Genomic DNA, 7,843 nt, shown 5'->3' with positions numbered 1-7,843 from the left:
GAGCAGACCCACTCCTGATTCTGCTTTACCTTGACAAGTCTTATGCCTTACTAGGACTCAGTATTCTCTTCCTTATGATAAAGAGGTTGGACATTCAACAACAATCCGATAGTTCCATCTTCTCTGTCAACTCAGACTAGTTGCCAATGATTATCTGAACTGCTGTGTTAAGGGCTGTCACTCGCAGCCCTGGCTCTTCAGAAAAGACTTTCACTGTTCAGCAACATCTGCCAAAGGTAAAAAGTTAGGGATTGGAAGGATCTGAACCAGACTCTACCAGCCTAGAACAAGGTGATCTCAAAATGTTCCTCCTAGTTCTGGAATCTTCATCCTCAACTACAGAATAATTTACTTTTGTTATTTAAAACAAACAAACAAACAAAAAACTTAACATACACAGGTATAAAAGCGAAAATTATCAATTACTTATATTCTTTAAAAAAGCTGAAAATTATCAATACATTATGTATTTACAACTAAACATATTGTTAATAGGGCCAGGTAAGCTTTATTGTAGCTTGAAGCACATAGTTTATTTATATATATATATTTTTAATATCTTCAGATTTCTGCCCCATTATTTTACCCATTTGTCAATCCCCAGTGATTACAGTTGAAAAAAATCATATAGTTCATTTTTCTTTATTAGTGCTGATGGTGAAATAATGATGATGAAGTAATTCCATCTGAAAAAAAAAACAAACAAACATATTTTGAGGATTTCAGATAGTCTTATGTGTTTTCAGATGAACTATACTTTTCACCTACAAGTTCATGTTAATTGTCAGGAATTGTGACAGGCAGTACGTAAGTTTCATTTTATACCAGCATATTCAATATGAAAGACAATCATTGTGTGGTTGGTATTAAATTAGTAAATCCCAAGAGATTGAACCATATCACAAGTTGGGAATGCTGTGTGTTTAAGGAACTTAATTATCATCTTGTCTCTTTTTAAAAGAAAAAAAGAGTGTTTCTTTTCCTTAATCGGCAATATACCCTGTAAATAATGCTGTTCCCTTCACACTGAAAACCATTTAGTTCTCCATTATCTCACTTCATTAGCCAAATGTCCTGTTTAGGCAAACTCTGAATATGAAGCACATTATAATGTGCTGGGCAAATAATATTTAGAAACATCTTTGAACTGGAAAGAAAAACCCAGGAAAACAGAAGTCAACACAGATGATATGTATTCATCGTATTCTGGGCTATTTCAGGGATCTAGTTCCTATTATGATTGGCCTTGAAAATCAACTAGAAGCAATTTTCACACACTGTAGTAAGGAAACAATGACTTCTGGGACATATACAACAGTAACAAAAGTTAGAAATTGATTTTTCAACAAGGAGTTTGAATATATGTAAAACCTTAAGCCAAACCAGAAGGGCTTAAGGGACCAGGAAATCCTGTATATCACCAGCTCATGTCTCCATCCACTGTTGTCCTCTTCCCTAGCAAAATATCCCTTGAAATGTGTAAAATATGAACCAAGAGTGCCTTTAATAGGGAAGAAAGAGGAATGAGTACAGAAGGAAGGCCATCTCAAAGGAAGAGATGTGGAAGAGGCCGTGGGCCACAGGCAAACACCAGCACTGCAGAGATGAGACTTTCCTGGCAGTAGAGTGGTTAAGACTCATGCTTTCACTGCCTTGGGCTCCAGTTCTATCCCTGGTGATATATCCTACAAGCTGCATGGCATGGCTTGAAAAACAAACAAACAAATAAACAAAAAACCAAACAACACTTTAGAAATGTATTGTTCTCTGCTAGCAAAACCGTTCCCTTCTCCCTCTCAGGTTCCATTCTCAGTTCACGGCTTACTTACTCGTATTAGGTGCATGCTGTCCAGTTGCTTCCGTCATGTCAGACTCTTTGCAACCCCATAGACTGTAGTCCATAAGGCTCCTCTGTCTGTGGGATTCTTCAGGCCAGAATACTGGAGTGGGTCACCAAGCCCTCCTCCAGGGATCTTCCCAACCCAGGGAATGAACTCATGTCTGCCTGCTTCTCCTGCATTGCAGGCGGATTCTTCACCCTCTGAGCACCTGGGAAGCCAATTAACTAGTATCAGGAGCCTCACCCTAAAACAAAGAAGCCTAAGAAGCCATTCTAATAGTAATGGTTCCTCATTGTCAACTCAAGCAGTTCCTTCAACTAGGAGCAGAGCAGCAAGAACTGTTCTGGAAGCTCAGAGAAGGAGAGACTGAGAATGTCAGGGACACCTTCTTGCTCCAGATATTTCCCCTTAACACAATTGAAGGGATTGTTTTAGCTCCTTTTCAGAGGTGAAAACAAGATCATTGAAAAGTGCTGCCCCCACCTCCCCACAAACACACACTATTAGATGAACTTTCCATTTCTTACTCAATCCTGTAGTAGATAGCATTACCATCATAATCCTGCTGCTCCTTCCTTGTTAGATCTGTCTCTAAGAGAGGATTCCATCTCTTATCCCACCAATGGCAGAATTAGTAATGTGTCTTTTTAGTCAATGTATGAAGAGTAGAAATGTCAAATGCTGCTTGTAAGCAGAAGATTTAAAAGCCTTCATGAAGTCACGTCATTTATCTTTTTCTTTATTCATGAGTCTAGCAAAGAGTTACCAGAAAACAAACAGGACATGCATTGAAATCTGAACCAGATAAATTGCAAATAAATTTTTGGTATAATTATGTCCCAAATATTGCATAGGATATAGTTACACTGAATAATAATAATAATTTGTTATTTATCTGATATTTAAATCTAATGGGAAGTTTTATATTTTTATTGGCTATATTTGGTAATGCTAGTTTTGCAGGATCCCATATAATAGTTGCTCCTTTAATCTGTGTTCCAGAAAAGAAAAGCATATGGATAAGACCTCAGTGGACTTGCAGCCAACTTGAAATGTAATCAAGCTTTATGGTCTCAAGCCACTTAGATTTGGAGGTCATCTTTAAGTGAGACCTAGAGAAAGGTGGCTGATAAAATCAGCATCCGTTTCTCCCTGAGATGCTCATGACGCCTTTAACTAGGAGAAGCTGGGGAACATCCTTCTGATTTTAGTTGAGTCCTTTCTCGGCTGCTTGTCACATCGGCTTCTACATACTCTACTCTCTGCATTGGTCCAATCTCACACTGTCTGTGCTGGTTTGATCACTCCTTTTTACCAAAGTCCTTTGTTAGTGGCAGCTGTCAGTCTTCCTGCTGGCAACTAATGTGAATTTAGTGTCTATGGCACAGAGGTTTTTCTCCCCTGACCATATACATTTCATCAATGATATTTCTAATACTTTGCTTATGTCAGTTAGTCCCTGATTGCCACTGCAGAATTTGGGTCCATATTCTGGAAATTCTAGAAAGTACATGTGACCTCTACAGAAATACTTAATAAAAAATGCATTCTGATTATGCAGTTCACTCATTACAGAAATGTTCATTGAATCCCACTAGATTGAGGTGGCTATACCATGATGAACAAAGCAGATGTGATAAATGGCTTGGTGGAGCTTACAGTCTAGAAGATGAGGAGGGTACATGGATATCCCTAGATTTAGAAAAAAAGAATTAAGTAGGGCTTGGTTATTTTCCCCTTTTCTTTAGCCATCATGCCTTCTAATTTATTCATATGCTTGTTTCCTTTAAGATTTATATCTATCATTCATCCTCAAATGTCCCTGTATCTGTAGCAGCTGTTAGTTAAACTTTTTTATCTTCTGCCAATCTGAGCTTTTTCATTTAACTTTTAACGCCCCTTTATACAAAATTTATAATTGGTTCCCTTAGGGAATATACCATATTTTACTCTCGTATGTGTTAATTCAAATAAAACACTACCAAATGCTCACTCTCAGTGGACTCAGGACAGGAGGAGGGTATAGAAAAAATAAGTAAAAAGCATGGTCTTTACCCTCAAAGAGCTTTTATATATTCCCTTAGGAGGAATTAAAACCAACACCTCTGAAATAGTAGATTAACTATACATGTCATAAATAGTAACTGGGGTTAGCAAGATGTAATATATATATATAAAATGGATAAACAACAAGGTCCTACTATATAGCACAGAGAACTATATTTAAGGGGCTGGTGCACTGGGACGACCCAGAGGGATGGAATGGGGAGGGAGGAGGGAGGAGGGTTCAGGATGGGGAACACATGTATACCTGTGGCGGATTCATTTTGATATTTGGCAAATCTAATACAGTTATGTTAAGTTTAAAAATAAAATAAAATTAAAAAAAAAAAGAAATGTACATTAAAATCATCTTAATTCTAAAAATGTGCCAATAAAAATATAAACAAAAAGAAAAAAAAATCCTATGATAAACTATAATGGAAAAGAATATTAAAAAAGAATGTGTGTGTGTGTGTGTGAATAACAGAATGACTCTGATGTGCAGCAGAAATTAACACAACAGTGCAAATCAACTGTACTTCAATAAAAAAATAGTAGCTGGTCAGGGATGCAGTTGGGTTCAGGAACTATCAGGAATACCAGGGAATATAAGAGTGTCAGGATTCACTTTGTCTCTACTCAAGGTAACTATTTATTCATCTGTTCCATTTTTCTTTCTTTTTGTGTAAACCATTTGGTTCCATTTCATGGCTTAAAATTGGCTGATGAGGAGCTCCCAGGTTAATTGACATTTGACATCTTTGGTTAGAAGTGAGCAAGTGAGCGAAGTTGCTCAGTCGTGTCCGACTCTTTGCGATCCCATGGACTGTAGCCTACCAGGCTCCTTCATCCATGGAATTTTCCAGGCAAGAGTACTGGAGTGGGTTGCCATTTCCTTCTCCAGGGGATCTTCCTGACCCAAGGATCGAACCCAAGTCTCCCGCATTGCAGGCAGACACTTTACCGTCTGAGCCACCAGAGATTGCCAAAACTCCCACTCTGAAGTTCAAAATCTCAAGGAAGGAATTCAGAGGCCCAGTTTAGATCAGACTGTCACTACTGAGTCAATCAACTGCAATCTAGGGGAAAATTTATATTGTATAAAATAGGTGTTTGCATGATAACAATGTGGATATGAAGAGTGGATGTCCCTAGAAAAGTTAGGGATAGGACACACACAAAATATGTGTCTTATATACAGAGTGACCTTTCCAACCATATATATTGATGCTTTTGGATTCTGGTGTTGGAGAAGACTCTTGAGAGTCTCTTGGACTCCAAGGAGATTCAACCAGTCAATCCTAAAGGAAATCAATCCTGAATATTCATTGGAAGGACTGATGCTGAAGTTGAAACTCCAATACTTTGGCCACCTGATGCAAAGAACTGACTTATTGGAAAAGACCCTGATGCTGGGAAAGATTGAAGGCGGGAGAGGAAGGGGATGACAGAGGATTAGATGGTTGGATGGCATCACCGACTCAATGAAAGTGAGTTTGAGTAAGCTCTGGGTGTTGGTGATGGACAGGGAAGCCTAGCGTGATGCAGTCCATGGGGTCACAAAGAGTCGGACATGACTGAGCTGAACTGACTGAAGTTTTTTACAGTTTTGCGTTGGTTTCTGCCATACAACAATGTGAACCAGCCAAAGTTAAATGTACATCCCTGTCCCTCTGTCCCCTCCTTCTCCTCCCCCCATCTCATCCCTCCAGGTCATCACAGAGAAGCAGACTTGGCTCCCTGTGTTACATAACAACTTCTTACCAGCTATCCATCTTACACATAATAGTGTATATATATGTTGATGCTACTATTTCCATTCATCCCACTCTCTCCATTCTCCCCTGTGCCCACAAGTCCATTCTCTACATCTGCGTCTCCATTGCTTTCCTGAAAATAGGTTCATCAATACAATTTTTCTAGAGTCCATATATATACATTAATATATGATACTTGTTTTTCTCTTTCTGATTTACTTTGCTCTTTATAACAGGCTCTAGGTTCATCCACCTCACTAGAACTGACTCAAATTTGTTCTTTTTATGGCTGAGTAATATTCCATTATATGTGTGTGTGTGTGTGTGTGTGTGTGTATACCACATCTTCTTTATCTGTTCAATTGTCAGTGAATATCTAGGTTGCTTCCATGTCTTGACTACTGTAAATAGTGCTGCAATGAACATTGGGATACATGAATCTTTTAGAATTGTGGTTTTCTCAGGGTATATGCCCAATAGTGGGGTTGCTGGGTCATATGATAGATTCATTCCTAGTTCTTTAAGGAATCTCCTTACTATTTTTCATAATGGCAGTATCAGTTTACATTCCCACCAACAACGTAGAAGTGTTTCCTTTTCTCTGCATCCTCTCCAGCATTTATTGTTCATAGATTTTTTTTGATGATGGCCATTCTGACTAGTGTGAGATGATACCTCATTGTTTTTATGTGCATTTCTCTAACAATTAGTGATGTTGAGCATCTTTTCATGTGTCTGTTGGCAATCTGTATGTCTTCTTTGGAGAAATGACTACTAGCTCTTTTGCCCATTTTTTGATTGGGCTGTTTGTTTTTTTTTTTTTTCCCCTACTATTGAGCTGTAGGAGTTGCTTATGTATTCTGGAGATTAATGATTTGTTAGTTGTTTTGCTTTACCATTATTTTCTTCCATTCTGAGGGTCATCTTTTGTTCTTGTTTATTGTTTCCTTCTTTGTGCAAAAGCTTTTAAGATTAATTAGGTCCCATTTGCTTATTTTTGTTTTAATTTCCACTACTCTAGGCAAACTGTATTTTAAATAGAGAGACTATATAACTTTAACCGAAAGGATACCTGTTACACATGAACTCTAAATCACTATCCAAATCTTAGATCAAACCGAGGCAGTTCTGATAAAAAGATTCATAGTCACCCATCTTTGGGTCCTGCTACTGTACATTTAATGGTCTGAGTTTCATTTCTAACATGAGGACAAAAATGTAAACTGAGAACACAGACACTGGTGGAGCAATGACTTATGAAAAAAATGTATTCAGTTGCTAAGTCATGTCTGACTCTTTGTGACCCCATGGACTATATCCCACCAGGTTCAGCTTTGTCCATGGGATTTCCTGGGCAAGAATACTGGAGTGGGCTGCCATTTCCTTCCCCAATATTTACCTGAGTAAATATTAGTCTGAGCCAATTGTTTCTGAAAAACTAGAAGGGTCCCTTTGAATTGGCCCTAGCCTAGTGTTCACTGGCCAGTTTGAGCATGTGATATAATTGCCTTTCAGGCTTGTGGAGAGCCAATGGTAACTGTGAAAGTGCAGCACTCAATATGCCAGCAAATTTGGAAAACTCAGCAGTGGCCACAGAACTGGAAAAGGTCAGTTTTCATTCCAGTCCCTAAGAAAGGTAATGCCAAAGATGCTCAAACTACTGCACTCATCTTACACACTAGTAAAGTAATGCTAAAAATTCTTCAAGCCAGGCTGCAACAATATGTGAAACATGAACCTCCAGATGTTCAAGATGGTTTTATAAAAGGCAGAGGAACCAGAGATCAAATTGCCAACATCTGCTGGATCATCAAAAAAGCAAGAGAGTTCCAGAAAAACATCTATTTCTTCTTTATTGACTATGCCAAAGTCTTTGACTGTGTGGATCACAATAAATAGTGGAAAATTCTAAAAGAGATGGGAATGCCAAACCACCTGGCCTGTCTCTTGAGAAATCTGTATGAAGGTCAGAAAGCAACAATTAGAACTGGACACGGAACAACAGACTGGTTCCAAATAGGAAAAGGAGTATGTCCAGGCTGTATATTGTCACCCTGCTTATTTAACTTATATGCAGAGTACATCATGAGAAATGCTGGGCTGGAAGAAGCACAAGCTGGAATCAAGATTGCTGGGAGAAACATCAATAAGCTCACATGCACAGATGAAACTACCCTTATGGCAGAAAGTGAAGAAAAACTA

General features: G+C 38.4%; 1 long non-coding RNA gene across 1 annotated transcript; it reads right to left on the bottom strand.

The window, feature by feature from the left end:
- Positions 1-483: 483 nt before the first annotated feature.
- LOC123334247 lies at positions 484-2,489 on the bottom strand. The gene is made up of 2 exons (XR_006552078.1): positions 1,830-2,489; positions 484-686 (listed from the first exon to the last, which is right to left on the bottom strand). It is a non-coding gene; the product is annotated as an uncharacterized LOC123334247 (long non-coding RNA).
- Between the last annotated feature and the right edge of the window lie 5,354 nt (positions 2,490-7,843).

The sequence above is a fragment of the Bubalus bubalis genome, chromosome 6 (genome assembly GCF_019923935.1).
Source record: "Bubalus bubalis isolate 160015118507 breed Murrah chromosome 6, NDDB_SH_1, whole genome shotgun sequence".
In the NCBI taxonomy this organism is placed as follows: Eukaryota; Metazoa; Chordata; class Mammalia; order Artiodactyla; family Bovidae; genus Bubalus; species Bubalus bubalis.
This window is presented reverse-complemented; position numbering and strand designations above follow the sequence as displayed.